Source organism: Cynocephalus volans, chromosome 7 (genome assembly GCF_027409185.1).
Source record: "Cynocephalus volans isolate mCynVol1 chromosome 7, mCynVol1.pri, whole genome shotgun sequence".
Lineage (NCBI taxonomy): Eukaryota > Metazoa > Chordata > Mammalia > Dermoptera > Cynocephalidae > Cynocephalus > Cynocephalus volans.
This window is the reverse complement of record NC_084466.1, coordinates 132,570,339-132,588,600: the sequence shown is the minus strand read 5'-3', so window position 1 is coordinate 132,588,600 and position 18,262 is coordinate 132,570,339. Positions and strand designations below refer to the sequence as shown.

The window sequence follows — 18,262 nt, the reverse complement described above, 5'->3', positions numbered from 1 at the left end:
CTCCTCTTCTCAGATTTGATTTTCTTTTTTCATTAAACGTAGCACAGTGCTTAGCACAAACAACAACACTTAATTAGTGGTTTAGGATTAGAGTCCGTTCCCTGTCACTATCACCTCAAACAGCAGCTAGAAGACCCTAAAATGTCAATGGGATTTATTACATATTTAGGAGAAGGAAAAACAACAATCCAATTGAGAATAAGTTCAGAAGTGCTAAAAATCTGCTAGTCAACATATGTAAATCATTATCTAAAATACAGAAAATCCAAATTACATACTACTTGGGTTCTCCCCCCACCCCCAACTACATTTGTAACATTAACATTTAAAAACTTGCAATTGAAGGGTTGGCTGTTTAGCTCAGTTGGTTAGAAAGTAGCCTTTCACCAAGGCCAAGGGTTCAGACCCCTGTACTGGCCAACTGCCACAAAAAACAAACAAACAAAAAAACAACCTAGAAATTACTTCCAACATACAAATTTATCTGAAAATTTTTATGCAAGTATAAAATTATTATACAGTCATTACTGTGTTTTAAACCTACATATAAGTTACACTTTTTGGGGTTTGTATTAGGCATTACATTTTAAAAGATATTGAAGTATAAAAAATGTACTGTCATTCTAAGGCACTTCTGTGGTGACATCTGTGTGCTCTGTGTGTCACCTTTAGTTGGTTTGACAGGCCAGTACCCTAAAGTGTTCCTTTTGGGCAGAAATCTCTTATGAGGTTTAACTTGATATTATACATTTGTGATGATCACTTTATGGCAAAGGTCCCTAAAATTAAGACAAAGAAGAAAAAGCATGTTATATTAAAAGCAATGAGACAGAAACACAAGAACTTCAGAGTTCTAACATCTTTTCCTCCCCATTAAAAAAAAAAAAAATGGAATGGAGACTACCAAAAAATGAGGGAAGAATATGGTTAATGACTATAAAGCATGACAAATGAGGAAACTAGCAATATATGCTATTATAAAAGAATCAAAGAAGAGGAAAGGTCAACATTGAACTCATAAAATCAAGTTGTACACTTAATTTTTTCAAAAAAAGTATAGGTCAATGTCTTAAGTGCAAAAATTAAATGTCTTACATAATAAAAACTTAAGACAGTATTAAATTATAAACTTATAAGCAACTATTCCCTAGGTCATAAAGTTCCATCCTCCTTTAAATAAAATACCACATCAGATCATCTAAACCTATTTAACTCAATGTAAGACCCTGTATTTCAAAATTAATTATGTTTTGCTGAAATGTCATTATATAACTTAGAAGTCTAATTACTTTTTGGTGGAAGTTTGCTGTACTGAAGACATTACAAATCACATTTTTACTCTATAGATGCTTGTGCTGAAACACAATTGCTGCTGAAGTCCTCCATAATGAATTATAAAGTGAAAAATACTCATCTCAATCTAACAGGATGAGAAGTGACTATTTAGCCCATGTCCACAACTTTCTTCCTCCTGACCCTCTATTTGATCTGACTTTGATGGGTAATTGGGTGGGTATTATGAGAATGTCTAAGGAATGAAAAGGCTAAAAGGTAATTACTACCCGAGAGCAGAACCTAGAGCTCCTTAGAATTCCTTTCCCCTCTATAGTCCACTAAGGCAAAGGATGTATAGGCGGTATTGTTAAAAAAGAATAACTCTTAACAAACAGGAAAAAGGGGGGGGGGGGAAGCCAATAAACATTGTTATAGCTAGTTCTTTTTAGATAGATTAACCCAAAACGTTTTACTCTGGGCCATCATCATGAGAAATCAAATCCAAAAAAATCCCAAGTCTGTTATATAATATAGAGGTAGGGACGTTAAACAATCATGACATCAGGAGCAAGGAGTGGGTACCCTCCTAATAGTGAGGACGAGAGGCAGAATGAGTAAGAGATGAATAGCTCTACAGTCTTGAGGGCAGCGGGGAAAGATGAAATAGCCACGTGAACCTCAATGGTCTTCGAAGCCTCTCCAGCATCACCTCAACAACACAGTAATTCCTAGCATTTTTATCTATGAGGAATCCCAATAAGCAATTGTGTATAATTGCCCTGGGTCAAACTAAATTATGTCCAATAAAATCTATTTAAGGATAATTTGTTGATGCAGGCAAGAAGCATCAATGGATGCTAAAATTAGTGGGCAAAAGTTTGACAAATAACAGGATAGTTATAAAACTCAAAATATTTCCCCATACAATACTTAATAATTAAAAAGGGAAAAATAGTAACCTCACAGTGGAGAAATCTGGGAGATACCGCCTTAACATGCGTTTCTTGATACAATGTACTGAGAAGAACACACTATCACTTCTGAGGTATCTGCCAAAAACACAAAACCTAAATCTACTCATAAGAAAACAAGAGACTAAGCCAAAAAGACAGACATCCTATAAAATTACTAGTCTATACTTAATAAAAAATAGCAAGATCATAAAATACAAAGACAGACTAAGGAATTGTTTTGGATTAAAGGAAACTAATGAGACATGACAACTAAATGTAACGGGTGTGATCTGAGATTTTCTTTTCTCATAAAAAATATAATTGAGACAACTGAAAAAATTTGAATAAGTTCCATAGATGAGCTAATAACATTGTGTCAATATTAATTCCCTGACTGTTTCCCCACTTTTAAAATTTACATGCAGAAGAATTTGCTTTTTGGTGTATACAAGTTTTGACAAAAGCATACAGCTGTGTAACTACCACCACAATCACTCTCAAAATTCCCTTGTAATGTTCCCTTATAGCAAACCCTCTCCTCACTGAAAACCCCTTATTTTTGGTTCAATAATTTTGTGTTTTCCAGAATGTCATATATAAATGGAATTAGATAGTAGGTAACCTTTTGAATGTGGGGTTTTTTTGCTTAATATTTTTGAGTTCCATCACATATATCAGTATTTCTTTCCTTTTTATTGCCCAGTAGTATTCCACTGCACAAACATAATCAATTGCATGATTTTTGAATCATTTGTATTGGTTTTTTTTTTTAATGTCCTTGTTTTTAGAAAATATACACTGATGCATTTAGGGGTAAAGGGACATTATGCCAGTAACTTTTAAACGGCTCAGAAAAAATAATACATAAATAGATGTATGTGAGTGTATGCGTATGTATGTATAAATAGAGATAATGCAAATGTAGTATAGTATGGTAACATTTGTTGAATCTGTGTGAAGGTAGGTCCCCGGTAGCTCACCGTGATCGTATAGTGGTTAGTACTCTGCGTTGTGAATCTGTGTGAAGGGTATAAGGGGATTCTTTGTACCATTCTTTCAACTTTTCTGTAAATATGAAATTATGTCAAAATAAAAAGTAAATTAAATAATAGATCAAACCTAGAATAAAATACATTAGGAAATTGGGGAAAGTTCAGTTAAGTGTAAAATAAATTCTAGGGGGCAAAATTCCATCAAATCTAATTAAAAGTTATATTGTACCACTTAACTCTAAGCAAACCTGACTGCTCAGAACAATTCATTCCCACCTCTCAGAACACTTCATTATATTAAATAATTTGCAGAAGTGTTTGTAGTCCTCGAGTAACAACATTCTATAAATATCAGCATTACATTAAAATATGTCTGAATAAGATTCTACATAACTTGTTGCCTTTCATATTATCTCAAATATTTATTTCTTTAGTTCAGAGCTTATTAGTTTAGAATTAAAAGGGGCAGAATAAAAGACTCACTGACAACACTGAATTTAACTTCAGACTGGAAGCATTCATGTTGTAACACCTGCAGACACAGTAACAGGTTTGAGGGGAAAGCCAATATTGCTGAAGCTCATGCACTAGATCACAGGAATGCATTTTGGATAAAATGTTTCCAGAAGTAACTTGGGGTGAAGAAAAAAGAAAAAGTAATCACATCAAAAAAAAGTACTCAGGGCTGGCCACTTAGCTCAATTGGTAGAGCATGGTGCTAACACCACCAAGGTAAAGAGTTTGGATCCCCAAATTGGCCAGCCACCAATAACATAACAAAACAACAACACCGCCACAAACACACACACAAAGTACTTAGATGATAATCTTAAATAAACTGTCTGAAAACAACAGATCCAAATTGAAAGCACTATTTTATTGTTCTTACCCATTTATAGGTCAGCTCTTTTCCTCCCAACTTTTCTTTTTCCCCTAGACTTAAATCCTCGGAGTCAGTTTTTACTCTTTTTCCCTTTAAACATATCTAACCAATTCTTGGTCTACCAATTTTTCCTTTGAATCATCTGTTTTAATACATCTGCCCTTTTTGTATTTTCACTGCCTCTACTCTAGTCCAGACCCCTAACACCTCTTATGAGTGCTATTACTGTTGAGATAACCTTCTGACATCCTTGCCTAAATCAAAATCTGATACATCCTATACACTACTGTCAGAATCATCATTCTCACCTGCTAAAAAAGGTTATTTACCTGCTAAAAAAGAAAAAAATATAGATGTTCTCTGATATCATACAGTAGGCCCAAACTTCTTAGTTTAGTATTCATAATATGGTCAACTTGACTTTCCATCAGTCTCTGTACCTTTTACATAACATTATTTATTACTCACTAAAATAAGAAAACCACTCTCTCATCCCTGTGTTTTTACTAATTATATTCTCTCAACGTGTAATAGCCATCTTTTCCAACCTCTTCATCCACTAAAAATCCTGATTCAAGAATCAACTAAAATGATACCTTCTCTGAGAAGCCTATTGCTTATCCCTCTATCCCAACCCCCAGCTGGAATTAATTTGTCTGAATTAACATTTTATTTCCAATTGGCATTTATTCTTTATATTATGTCTTTATGTTATATCTCTATATGAATATGCTTCCCACCCTCACTGTACACTGTAAATTCCTTCAGGACAGGGCAAGTTTCTTTTTTCATCTTTATCTTCCAGGAGCTCAGCACAAAGCTAGAGAACGTAATGTGAGTTTTCAAATGTTTGTTGGATTGAATACTGTTGTCAGTTTAATCTCTCTTAAATACCACTACTTTCATGGTGGTCTTTTCCTGAAAAACTTTTACTGGTTCTTTGTTTCTATGAAATCAAATATGAAGTTCTAGTCCTGGTTTTCTGCTACATTACACCAAGTTATTTCCCTCAACCTATTATTTTATGCCCTAGTTAAGCAAGTCTCTTAAACATGTGATATAATCTTGAAATGTTCAGACTGGAAGGATCCTTAATTCTAGTCTAGTTCACTCGACAATTATAAACATAAGATTATTCAATCTATTTAAGTCCCACACATATTCTTAAAATGAGGTTCAACTGTCATCTTCTCCAACAAACCATACAACCACACTCCACTTTACTCTAGTTAAGGAATTTCCGCTAGAGAAACCAAACAGTCATGCCCATCCATTTATCTTTTGTTTATGGTTGCAGACAAAGGCAGAGGTGAGTAGTCACAATAGAGATCTTCAAATGTTTATTATCTGGCCTTTTACAGAAAAAGTTTGCCGACCCTTGATTTAGAAGGGAAAGTTCTTCTGTGGCTAACCAAAGCATTCTTAACTTCTCAGAGTGTCTTTTGTTTTGGGGGTGTATGTGTGTGTGTGTGTGTCCAAAACAAGAAGTAAAGAGGTTTTGATGGTAGCACACAGCAGGGTCATAGCTGGGCCAATATTCTCCATGACCTAGTAAGTGGTTTATTTACTGTTTTTAGTTATCTATTTGAACACACAACTTCTGAACTTCTGATAATATGGATGATTAAGAGTTGATTATATAATCAAATGAAAAATTAAACTAATTTACACAGCGATGAAAAGTCAACCCACTCATAATGACTTATAATAATCTTTGAGTAAGCATATTGCTTAAGGTTGGATGGTGCAACAGAGCCTGAGCCAGTTTGAATAGACAACTGTTATAGGTAAAACAGTCAACTCCAAAACTAGAAGTTAACATTTTCCATCTATGCCACATTCTTCATTGGGAGAATTCAAAGGACTGTCATTTTAGCAAAGCAGGTAAATTGTGGTGAATCATAACTCTAATTTTGAACACATTTAAAAAATGGAATCATCTACTCATCATTATGTAGAATGACAACCCACACGAAGAATAAAATCTCGAGACCAATTTCTAATAACTAGTTGCAAACATACATTGGGCTTCATTGGTAAGTTAGTAATTGTATTAATACTTCTCCCTGTTAACTTATATATGACTTGAAGCTAATTACAGCCTCTAAACATACATGGATGGCAATTTACAAAAAAAAGGAACAATTATTATTACACAAGGTCAGAAGGTAATTTAGCTACATGTATAAAATCATTTAAACTTTTCAATGAAGGTGACATGAAAACTCTCTTCCCGTGTGTGTGTTTAAACAGATTTTAATTAATCCTTCTAGGATACAATGGGGAAAACTTAGGTCACTTAAGTTTAGAAGCTGAAGGACCTATTCAAGGACAAGTTTTGGGGAGGACCCAAAATGTCCTCATAAGATAATGTTCTCTGGCATGTTTTCATGCACATTGCTTCTCCAGCATGTTTATCATTTGACATACTCTATTACACTACAACCATACCAAAGTCTCCCTATACTGCTAAACTTCAAAAGATCACCAGTTAAAGGTTTCAAAGAGTGCTATTTTCTAGTAATATGCCAATCCAAGCACAGTGCTAAGAACCAGACAGAATGAAAGCACGTTGTGGAAAAACCAAACAGCACTTCTATTAGTACTGCCTCACTCCCTGTGACAAAAGTCAAAAGTCTGCCAAGTAGGTTTTTCCCCCTGCTACACTGTCCGACACTAATTATAAAACACTACAGATGCAGCCTTTCTCAAAATGCAGAGGGACTGTGTATATTTGCAAAGAACAACTATTTTTTATGCTTCCAAATTCTTAATCCTGTTTGAAGCTGTCAGTGGGGGTTAATGGAAGCCTTGGATAGGAGAATTCCAATCTGGTTGGCAGATGGATAGGTTGGTTATAGCTGCATAACTATGTCTTGCCTGCAGGCACAATTCAGAACACTGTTAAAGCAATATAAAGTCTCTGTCAAGCTGAACCATTTGGATCAGTAGCAAGGAGAAATAATAATAAAAAAGAAGTTCATTTCTGGGCCTTGTGCATTTATGCTAGTATGCAGAAACTGATTAATTGCCATAGTGTGCTGGTCTTCTATACCTCAGATTTCTACTTCTGGAGTAGATTTTGCATGCTAATATAATCATTCTCCCTCTTGAGACATTAGCAAATAATCAAATGAAAAACAGGATCATAATTTACTGAGATTCGAGCAATTCTCTATGCAAATTTGACTTGTTATTGCTGCTGCCTCGTTAATCTGAATGCCTTTGACAAACTCCTTTGATTTATGAACTCATGACAACTCCAATGTGTATATATTTTGCTAGATTGACATTATCATTAAGAGTGGGTGGACTGAGCTCACATGAATGGCTGATTTTATTCGCTGGTGTCTGCTGCTCAACAGCTGAGCATCTCCTCCTCACAAAGCCCCTGAGCGGCAGGCTCTTCCCATCTTCCCATCCATTCATCATCTCGATGTTAATTGGCCCAGGCTTTAAGCAAATTTTCAACACGATTTAAAGGCACGATGACACTGATTACTGACCCTCTGCCATACGGTGCCTATTGATTAACCTGACAGAGATGATGAGCTTGAGGGAAACTAGGTGTGTGGGGACCTCAGGGGGAAAAATATATTGTCTATGCAGGCAAACACTTGTCATTATCTCACAAGCTGGAATTTGCACAGTACACATTCTTAAAACACACTACTGCTTTAACACCTAGAGCTAACGCAGAAAGTGCTTTCTGTATCGAGATATTATAGATATGTAATGTCAAAGCACATGACACATTCAGTATTTAGAAGAACTCCCCAGATAGATGGCTGCCTTTCAACCAATTATGCTTGTGCTGGCTGATATATACATTTTAGGTTAAAATCAAAGAAAGTACTACTATTGTTATATTATGTCACGGGAGAATAAGAGTGAGAAAACAAACTAGATTCTTGAAAATAGAGTAAGGAAGAAAAGAAAGATTAAAATTATCTGCTGCCATCCCACCACTACTATAATAAGCTGCCATTCGACCACTATTAAAAGAAGGGGTACTCTTAAAGAGGGGGGAAAAAAAACCCTGATTTTACAAATTTTGTTTTCTGCTCTTTTTACTCTGTTATCCAATTCCACCTGTCACACTATTCTTCCCAGCACGGAAATTACCAACAACTGAATATTTTAAAATAAAGCAAAGTAATATTTCAAGTCTAACAAACATACCCCTTAAATTCTTGCCTGCTCATTTTTAACAACTGCTGTACAAATTGCTACACTTAGGAAAATTGTACAGGATCTCTGAAGTTAAGCTTCATAAAAACTAAATACTTCATGATTAGAGAAAAAATATAGAAATTCATAATTAATATTTACTGAGCACATATATTAGTAACAAAAAAATCTGCTTTATGATATTGGCAGGTACAAATTTACACAGCAAAGTTATGCAGCACACTTAACCATCAGACAAAAACCATCTTGAGATAGGACAGTTATTATTTTTTAAAGAAGCCAACAAAATATCCTCCCTCTGGCCACACATCTCACCTTGTTTACTTACGAGTCCTGGGGGGACAGCCAATAGACAATTTTATACACGGAGATTTTGGAGCAGCACTAACAGTTATTTCAAAGCTAAAATAATAGAAAACTGAACAACAGCCCAGCTGTAGACCCTATTACAGTGACATGGGCTGTTAATGTAAGAGATCAAATGTTTTTCAAGTCAAACAGCATTGGTGCCTGTTATAGTGGAACATGTAGCATACTCCCTAAAAGCCTGCCTCCTGCTCTTTGAAGATAAACAAGCTCAACTGAGCACAAAGATACTCCGATAAGAAGGATAGAAGAGATGAACTTCACCAGGACAAGGCAAGGGCATGAATGAGCACTGTTGTTTTTGTTAACTTTCAAGTAAGTCACACAAAATATCACAATATAACATTTTAATATTTTACCATTAAAAGTCTAGCCATAGAAGACAAATCTGTACCTAATAAATATGGGGACTGAAAAAAAAAGCTAAAACAGTTATCTCTGTTTTGTGAATAGGAGAGATATTACACAGCTGTCGGAACACATTCAGCTTTGTGACTTCTTAATCAAAGGTTTGAACATCAACTTAGCAATAACTATGAGTATATAAAAGAGCTTGTAATTGTGTTAATATGCTCCATATCAGAAGTAATAGTCCATTTAAACTGTAAAGGTTTTTTGGTTCTAAAGCCTTGATTTAAAAACAAACAAAAAAACTTCATACCTTACCCTTTCAAGTAGATTTTTTTTTTACGTTTTATTCTGCTTAACAATGCCAATGCAGTCACCAAACCATATCTATAACAATGTGGCTTAATATAAAAAATCTCAAATAGACTTGCAAAGCAGGCATCTATATATTATTGTAAGTTGCTTGTTTTTCTGGATAGAGCTAAGAAGACTACCATTCTTTAAAAAAAAAAAAAAGAAGGAGGTTCTTACATATGTTTACATTGTTTAAAATAAATGACAATGTACAAAGTAGCTAAATAAGCACAGTAAAATGGTAAATGAATCAAAATTCACCAGGGGGATATAGAATATTAAGACATACATAATAAAAGGTCAAGCACACCTATCATGTGAACCAAAATATAACTAGCTCCTCTTATCTTTAAATCTACATGAATCTTGAATTTTTTTTCCTCTTCAAGATATTACCTTGATGATGATGTGTTTAGGACAGATCTTTTCATGTCACAAGTTTCTTTCTTGCCATATTTACACAATATTTTATCCAGAGATTCTCTGCATACAGTTTTGTGTGAATTAAGAGGCAAACATTTGCTTCTACTAATAAGAACATCTGGTTATTTTTGTAACACAAAGACATCTGCATTATGGAGACCTGGGACATGGAGTTGGGGACCAGATCCCCCTCCCACAACCAGGCATACTGCACCAGCACCTCGTGGCCCATCCAGGAACCCAAGGCATGGAGAAGGGGACCAGACACATCCCACAACCAGGCACACTGCCAGCACCAAGGAGCATGACAAAAATATCACCTCCACGTGGGTGGCCCACCACAGCCACCACAATAACCATGGCTGCCACCAAAGTGGCTAGACACCACAACCACCATGCAGATGGTCCACCAACCACTGGAGTGCATTCTCACAAGGAGAGTCACCAGCAGAGATAAAGAAGAAACTATCTCTCTCCACAAAGCCTATTTCAGAGTGACAGAAGAAGCATCTGCTCTATGATAGTATTGGGGGACCTGATCATAGCTCTCAGCATTGGACAGATCATCTAGGCAACAAACTAACAGAGCAACCATTATTCTTTCAGAAGGAGAGAAGAAATCTAGGGAAATTAGAGGAGGGGAGGGGGGAGGGAGTTGGAGAAGGGGAGAGATTGGACAAGGGGCATAAAGAATAATTACGATTTGTAACAATATATATGCTAGTAATATTGATTTGATCAACATATCTCAATGTTCAACCCCAAAAATATGTATAATCGATTTTGATTCAATAAATAAAATAAATTTTAAAAAAAGACATCTGCATTATGTAGATCTTTCTGATTTCTCAGAATAGTGTTGAGAACTATAGAATCCTTAGGATATATGCCAAAATCCCTTGTCTCTGATGAAATGTTATTTCTGTCATCACTATTTGTATTTTTTTTTTTTTTTTTTTTTTGCTAAATGACTAACTTATATCACCTTGTATATCTTCTTTGCTTTGGTGCTACCATTTTATTACAACTCAAAAATATCTTGAAAAAAATTTAAGGTTTCTTTAAACTTGATAAACTTTAATATCCCCAAATGTTTATCCATTTTGGAATGAAAATAAAACCACCCGAAGTAAATAAGTACATTTCTGAAAACCAGATTGACCTACATTAAGATTTGTCTTTAGGTTTATATTTCTACTGTGAACTGTCCCTTATTTAACCATTCTGGGTTTTTTCCCCCTTATTATTAAGAAATTATTATTCTATAGACATTAGTATCCTATGGCCTTTCTCACTAATTATACAGGGTCTTAATGTCTTTTCAGGTCTTTAAAACTACAAATACCATTTCTCTCACTGATTTTTACAAATTTTTGGTTCCTAAGGCTGAAAAACATGGCCGAGCACAGATCTTGAAGAGTATTCCCTAAAAAAATATATTTATTAAAAAAAAAAAAAAAAATCACACGCCACACTTTAAATCCCTTGCTTTCCTCATAAAATGCGATGTAGACTAAATGTATTCCTCACTCGGAATACTTGAGTCCAATCTGTAACTTTTGCTTTTATTATATATCCTGTTTTCTCATTTCCTGCTCATCTCTACTACAAAAATCAAAAAACTAGAACGAGGGAAAATGTTTTTGAATAGAAAACAGCTAATATAACTCACCTTGACTGTATTCTCAATGGACTCTAAGTAGCCAGACATGAAGGCAGAACTGGCCTAAAGAATTTAAAATTTAAGTGAGAAGACTTCTATTTCTGAAGGGTCAAAGGTTATAAACACCAATTTATGTCTTCAATTTTTCATTTGTTAATATTACCAAACAACAAAATGAAAATAAAACCAAAACATTTACGTGGAGTTCTACTAGGAGTAGTTTAATAAATTTGAGAAGATAGCTAATTTTACTGCCCCAGGGATAAACAATGTTGTATGTTTTTTATTGTTGTTTAAAACAATACTTTGATGTGTAACCGATTTCAAAAGATTTTCCTTTTTCTCCAATAGAAGGGATTGGGTTTCCTCTGCCCCATAACAATGCAAATTATTTCTACTTAAAGGATATATTTGTGTGTTATTCTAACAAAATTATTTATTTCTCTTAAGCCTAAGGTCTTAAATTATTGGAACGCTAGAGAATGGCTATGTACATCTAATCTTCCATTTTGCTAACATACAGAATTTTATTTTACGTTTCTGACAAATCCTACAATTTATTTGATAAAGCTACACACCATAACTGTCCTCAATCTAAAGAACCACAAGAAATCTACAGTATTTTCTTTTCTCAGAATTATCCCATAAGTCATTATAATTATAAAAAGCAAGTTTACTATAATTTAGCAGGACTAATGAGTTTTCTTTGGAAATATTAATGATCCTTTGTTGATTAAAGAAAAAATGAGTGAGAAACATTAATCCAAATGTTCCCAAATTATTTCCTCCTTGATTACCACCTCAATTTTAAAGTGGCCTTTTGATTTAATTTAATAATAATTTGAGCATTGAAATTCAAATTGAACTAATTTTAATCAATGATTTTTAAAAATCTGTTATTAGCTATCATCAGTAACATTTTTTTGTTTTATGGAATAAAAAAACTGCTTTTTACTAACTTCAGAGTTTAGTAATAGATGATTGGGTTGATAGATATCAACATCAATTTTAATGCCATAGCATTTGTCTTTGCAGTACAGAACCTGTGAATACCAACTTTGGTATTAAAGTTTGTCCTGCCAAAATTCTGTCTTGTGAAAACCAATGTACATATTTTGCTCCTGCAGACAATGAAAGAATCGTTGACTTCAAAACCAGTTGCCTATCACTGACTGTTGTACAAAGGCCATTCTGGATAGTGGTCAGTAAAGAAAGCATAGCCATTTCTAAATGCCAGTGGTTTCCAACATCTTTCCTTCTGAGTGGAATGAAGTCTGAGAGCACTGACTGGTGGGTCATTTGACCCAGGAGGGCCTGGAAAGGTTTCAGGAATAACAGAGGTCATGTAATTGCCAAAAGAGCATTAGCCACTCAATCATAATGGATAATTAAATGACCTACATGATTTCTGAAATAGCTGCTCTATATTTGGTCTATTACTCGCGTCCCTCAAGATAAGCTACTCGTCTGGTCTGCCTTGACCTGCCGAAGTCCAACCTGTGCCTGAAAACTAGCTACATGCTTCTATTGCTTTATAAACCCCACCCTCCACCCCCCAGTACTCATGCCCAGACTATGCTTTCAAGAGGACACAGATAAAAAATCATTCTCGTATCCTTCTCCCTATTGTGCTCTCTGGAATACAAATGACTAAAGCAAAGAAAAAAATTAGTAAATTCCTGGTTTAGATCTTTGGGGGATAGAAGGAAGAAACATAAAAACTACAGAGAAGGAAAATCATGATAAAAAAAATGTTTAAATTTTCCTCACATGCCTTCAAAGAATTTTACATTCAATTATAAAGCTAGTCAGGGATTTTTTGTGAATAGCAAGTCATTAAAACTCCAATTGCCTAGACTGCATTTTTGATGGTGTGGGCTATTAGAATCTTTCCTGGCCTAGTTTTTAAGTCCACACAGAAAGCAACTGCTTCTCAACAAAATGAAATATACATAGCACCAATGGTTTATATAATAGCAGTAGCAAAGGGAGCAAGAATCTATATGCTTCAAATTTTCATTTCTGAATAGTTAAGAGTCTCACTACAATACCTGATCAGTAATACAACCAAATAGAAGCCAGCCGCACAAAACAGAAAAATGCACAGGAGAATTTGCTTCTTTAGGAGAAAACGGTCTGTGGCCCTAAAGGGAGCTGCACATCTAGAAAACACTGCAAAAAGAGGCAAGAGATAAGCAACCAAAGAAAACCCCACAATAATGGCAAGGAACAAGGAATGTGGGGGACAAAAGAGCTCACATTTAGAATGTCTTAGAGGCTAGTGGAATTTTTCTGTTTCCACAGGAAATTATGTAGCTTGAGGCTACCGACTGCTCTGATCTCTTACTAGTACTTGAATGACTTATTTAACCAAGAACATATCTGTTTTAGTTAAGTTCTGGGCAGGGAGGGGCTTGAAGGGGGAGAAGAGAACAAAATGTACTTAAATGCTGAATTTTTTCTCCAGGCTGAATGCCTTCCATCCAATAAGACATTCAAAGCAGTGACCCAGCAAATGGATTGAAAAAGCAATCTTCCATCCCAGTGCCACATTATCATTCCTATTCAGTATTCTCCATGAGATATCTCAATCAGCTGTGTGTAAGTGACAACGCAGCCCATTGCTGGGTTAATTAAACATTTGACTTTAACACCCTCCCCGTCATTAAGCAAATAAAAACAGATAATTCAAACTGCACTTCATCCTCAGGGTACACAACACACATGTCAAAATTAAGAGAGTCCAAGGCCTCTGGGGAATTCTGTTGGAGCTATAATCAGCTTAAATCTTATCTGGTTTATCAATTATTCTATTGATTAAACCAAAGTGATTATACACAACTCCTCTGCCACATGGGATTGATGTCAGCAGAGCAAGAAAATAACTCCAAGAGGTTCCAAACTGATTTAAAAAGAGACTAACAGACAGACCAGTAATAGTCGATTATTACATACCAGTGATCCATATAGTGAAGAGTTGATTCTTAGTTTCAGGCGGGTGAAGTGAACTGTTTCCAATCACTATGTCCCTCTGCAATACCTTATAGTTGGCTTGAGTAAATTTATGTCTTGTAAGATCAACATATTTTCTACTGATTTAAACAGAAGCTAGCTTAGGATATTTTATAGATATCCTAAGCTCTAACAGAGAGGACCTCAAACAGGGAAAACTAAAATTTTTTCAATTTTCTTACCTGTAGCATGTGACAAGTAACATGTGCAGAGATGAAAAGGGACATACCTGAGAGCTGATTCTAAAAATATACAATCATCCAGCTATTTCAATTTCCTGAAACATCATATTTCTGAAAGAATAGAATCTAAGAAATCAGAAAGACCTTACCATAGATACAGAGTCATGACTCCTTTTATGAGTTCCAAGGACAAACATCTTCAAAACCATTAATAACACTGAAAATACAGAACTATATCTTCAAATGGAATGTTGATATCCAAACCCTAACATACTGCGCTTCTACCAGAAAATTTTGACCACAATTTAGATGCCCTCCTGCCCCATCCATTGTGTAATATCCTTCAAATGTCTAGAACCCTTAGCACCTCAAGGCCATGCCCTACTATATATGAGAAAAGCATTCATAAAACCTACTAACAAAAGGGGAGAGAGGGGCTTAGACTACTCCGCACCTGAAATCTGTGCACTCATAATCAAGCTCTTCAGAAAGGAAATTTGTTCACTGCTATGTTGGCACCACATGTGCATTCAACCATAATTTAACTTATCTCCTTCAGATTTCTTGTTTTCAGGCAGACTAAGTAAGAAACCTGCATTAGCATGCTGTATTCTATACTCACCACTAGAAATACTGAGGGTGCTATTTGTAATTGTATTCTTTTTAAGAGGTTTGTTCTCTGCAGCTGTTTTCGGCTTGCAGTGTATTTTGTGTAATCAGCACATCATCATAAATACATTGGCTGTTCCCCTGAGGGTAGCTGTCAGTGTTTAATTTACAGAACAACCTGGCCAATGTGAATTTTAACACTACAGCACTATGGCAAGGAGTTACCACACTCTGTGAAAAACAGGTTTCCATGAATTTTTATATCAAGAGCTGGTCCCAGGACAATTTTGGTTCTAGAAATAGACTGCTTAAAGAAGCACTTTATACCTTGGAGGCAATGGACTCTTTTCCATTTATAGCCTTAGAAGAAGCCCTGAACTACCAAACCACAAGTGGGCACTACCAATTCTGGAGACAACAAGGATTGAAAAGTCTATGATCTCCCAGCAGGAGGCACTGTAACAAATGTACCCATCTCTTTCAAAGCTACATGTAAGTGCTATCAAAACCATGGTCCCTTAGAAGGCATGTAAAGGCAGAAGGGAAAATCATTTAAGAGACAGATTAGTCTGAAATATGCATACCACTATTTTTTGCTGAGATGAGCTATATCTGATATGGACATAAGTATACTGCTTCCTTAGGACTGATATTGAGCAGATCACTAGCTCAATGAATGAGGAAAAAATACATGAATCTAATGGTTATTAACAGTAGTAATCTCCCCAGATCATATACATAGTGACTGGTACATAGGTTCTAATAAAGGTCTAATAAATAACTATAAGCTCCTTGAGGACAGGGTCTGAATCTTAATTTATGCCCAATACTTTGCACAGTACCTGGCACATAGAAGGTACCATGTATATGAGCTGAATGAAACTGTGTCTACTTGTGAAAATGGCAATGTTATTTGTAAAGGTATGATGTCAAAAGGCATTTTCTAAATCAGTAAAATGGGAGCCGGCCCGTGGCTCACTTGGGAGAGTGTGGTGCTGATAACACCAAAGCCACAGGTTCAGATCCCATATAGGGATGGCCAGTTAGCTCACTGGGTGAGCATGGTGCTGACAATACCAAGTCAAGGGTTAAGATACCCTTACCAGTCATCTTTAAAAATAAATAAATAAATAAATAAATCAGTAAAATGCCCATAAGGCCTATATAAAAAGTACATATCACATTTGTATATTTTCATCATTTTAATGAAAGCTATTTGTACAAGAAAACTAAGTGGCTCAATTTTACAATAAAAACTGAATAAGCCTACAAAATATTGGCACATTCAAACTTATATTTTAATAATGAATATTATAGATGACTTAAAACTTTTCCATGCTTTATACCTTTTTCCTTCATATGATAACATTGAAAGAGATCTTTTTTATATATATAATTAATTATTTATCTATTTTTGGCAGCTGGCTGGTATGAGGATTCAAACCCTTGACCTTGGTGCTATAACACTGTGCTCTAACCAAAGAGATCATCTTAAATACTCAGAAAGGTAACCAATAACACTTTTTCTATTATTACAAGTGATATTATATGCACATTTATACATTCCATAAGTCAAGTAATTATACATATGTGTTTTTCTGCTAAGCACTATTTTACAAGTTAGATTGCCTAGAGTTAAAATAAATCAAAATATATTTCATGCTGAGTTATCCTCAGTGTATTTGCCTTTTGTTTTGTTTTGGTGGCTGGCTGGTACGGGGGATCAGAACCACCATTGACCTTGGTGTTATCAGCACCACACTCTACCCGAGTAAGCTAACTGGACAGCCCAGTATATTTGTGTTTAATGTTGTACAGAATTCTATTTTCATGATGTTTCACAAAAATCCATAAATTTTGTGACTAACAGATTCTTTTTTTTTTTAAAGGGATAAAATTACATACTTCATCTTGGAGGGTTTCAAACTTGTCCAATTTTGTAGTAAAGTGAAATTTTAAACTAGAACAAGAGAGATTTTTGTTTTTAGGTAGAACAAGAGAGATTTATAGGACCTGCTCTGATTTCTATAACAACTTTTCATTTTATGTAAGCATAATCATACACATACAAAACTTGATAACACCCTTAAATTGACTGGCTTCAGGATTTCTGACAACCAGAAAGAAATTCTATTTAAGAATACTAACAAACCCTACATTATTCATCTTTTCTATGACGTTAAGACATTTTTAAAACATAATTCCTTTTTACATTTAAAGGCATATAAAAGGCAAAATGAGAAAGAACATGACCCATTAACTCAGTCAACTTTGATTTTTTTCCCAATTAAAGGTTAAAAATTAATTCAGTAGAATATCTGCAAGTTAGTACTTCATAAAAAACTTTACGCCTAATAAAACATACCTTAATTTTTAATGAAGAAATTCATCACATTCTTTCTTCTTCAATTTAGAATTACAAAATACATCCTGGGACCTTTTGAACTGAACTGGATGGGGTTAGACTGAGGTCACACTAAATCAGATGACTGCACTCTCTCTTCCCTGGAGACCATGTAGTAGTTCCATAGGCTGCCATTAGATAGCAGCACACTACACACCATCAGTCATGTCTCTCATAATCTCTCCCATTAAGGTTGGAATTATCTGTTACACACACACACACACACACACACACACACACACACACACACACACACACACACACACACACACACACACACACAGATTCTAATTCAATTAGTGCAGTCAGCAACTCCAGAAAAGAGTAATTCAATTAGTGCATTGTGGAGCTCTACAATACCTCTAAGCAGATGTTCACCATCTTCAGGAACCAGAGCTAGGTTTAAAATACCTGTACCACTCAGATATGCCACTACATTATGTCATTTGTCAAAGTGCTTACATATACTTTTCTGGCTTCAAAGCAAAGGTGAAAAAACAAAAGCAGGCTAAATTCCTAGAAATTTTTCCATCATCCACACCAAAGAAGTATATGCAATTTTAGGCTATAGTAATTAAATTACCCAAATTATTTCAAAACAAGATGT

At 35.0% G+C, this 18,262-nt stretch overlaps 1 protein-coding gene across 3 annotated transcripts in view; it reads right to left on the bottom strand.

The window, feature by feature from the left end:
- BTRC (beta-transducin repeat containing E3 ubiquitin protein ligase) overlaps nucleotides 1-18,262 on the bottom strand; it is a 166,191-nt gene that overhangs the window by 86,659 nt on the left and 61,270 nt on the right. The window lies entirely within an intron of this gene.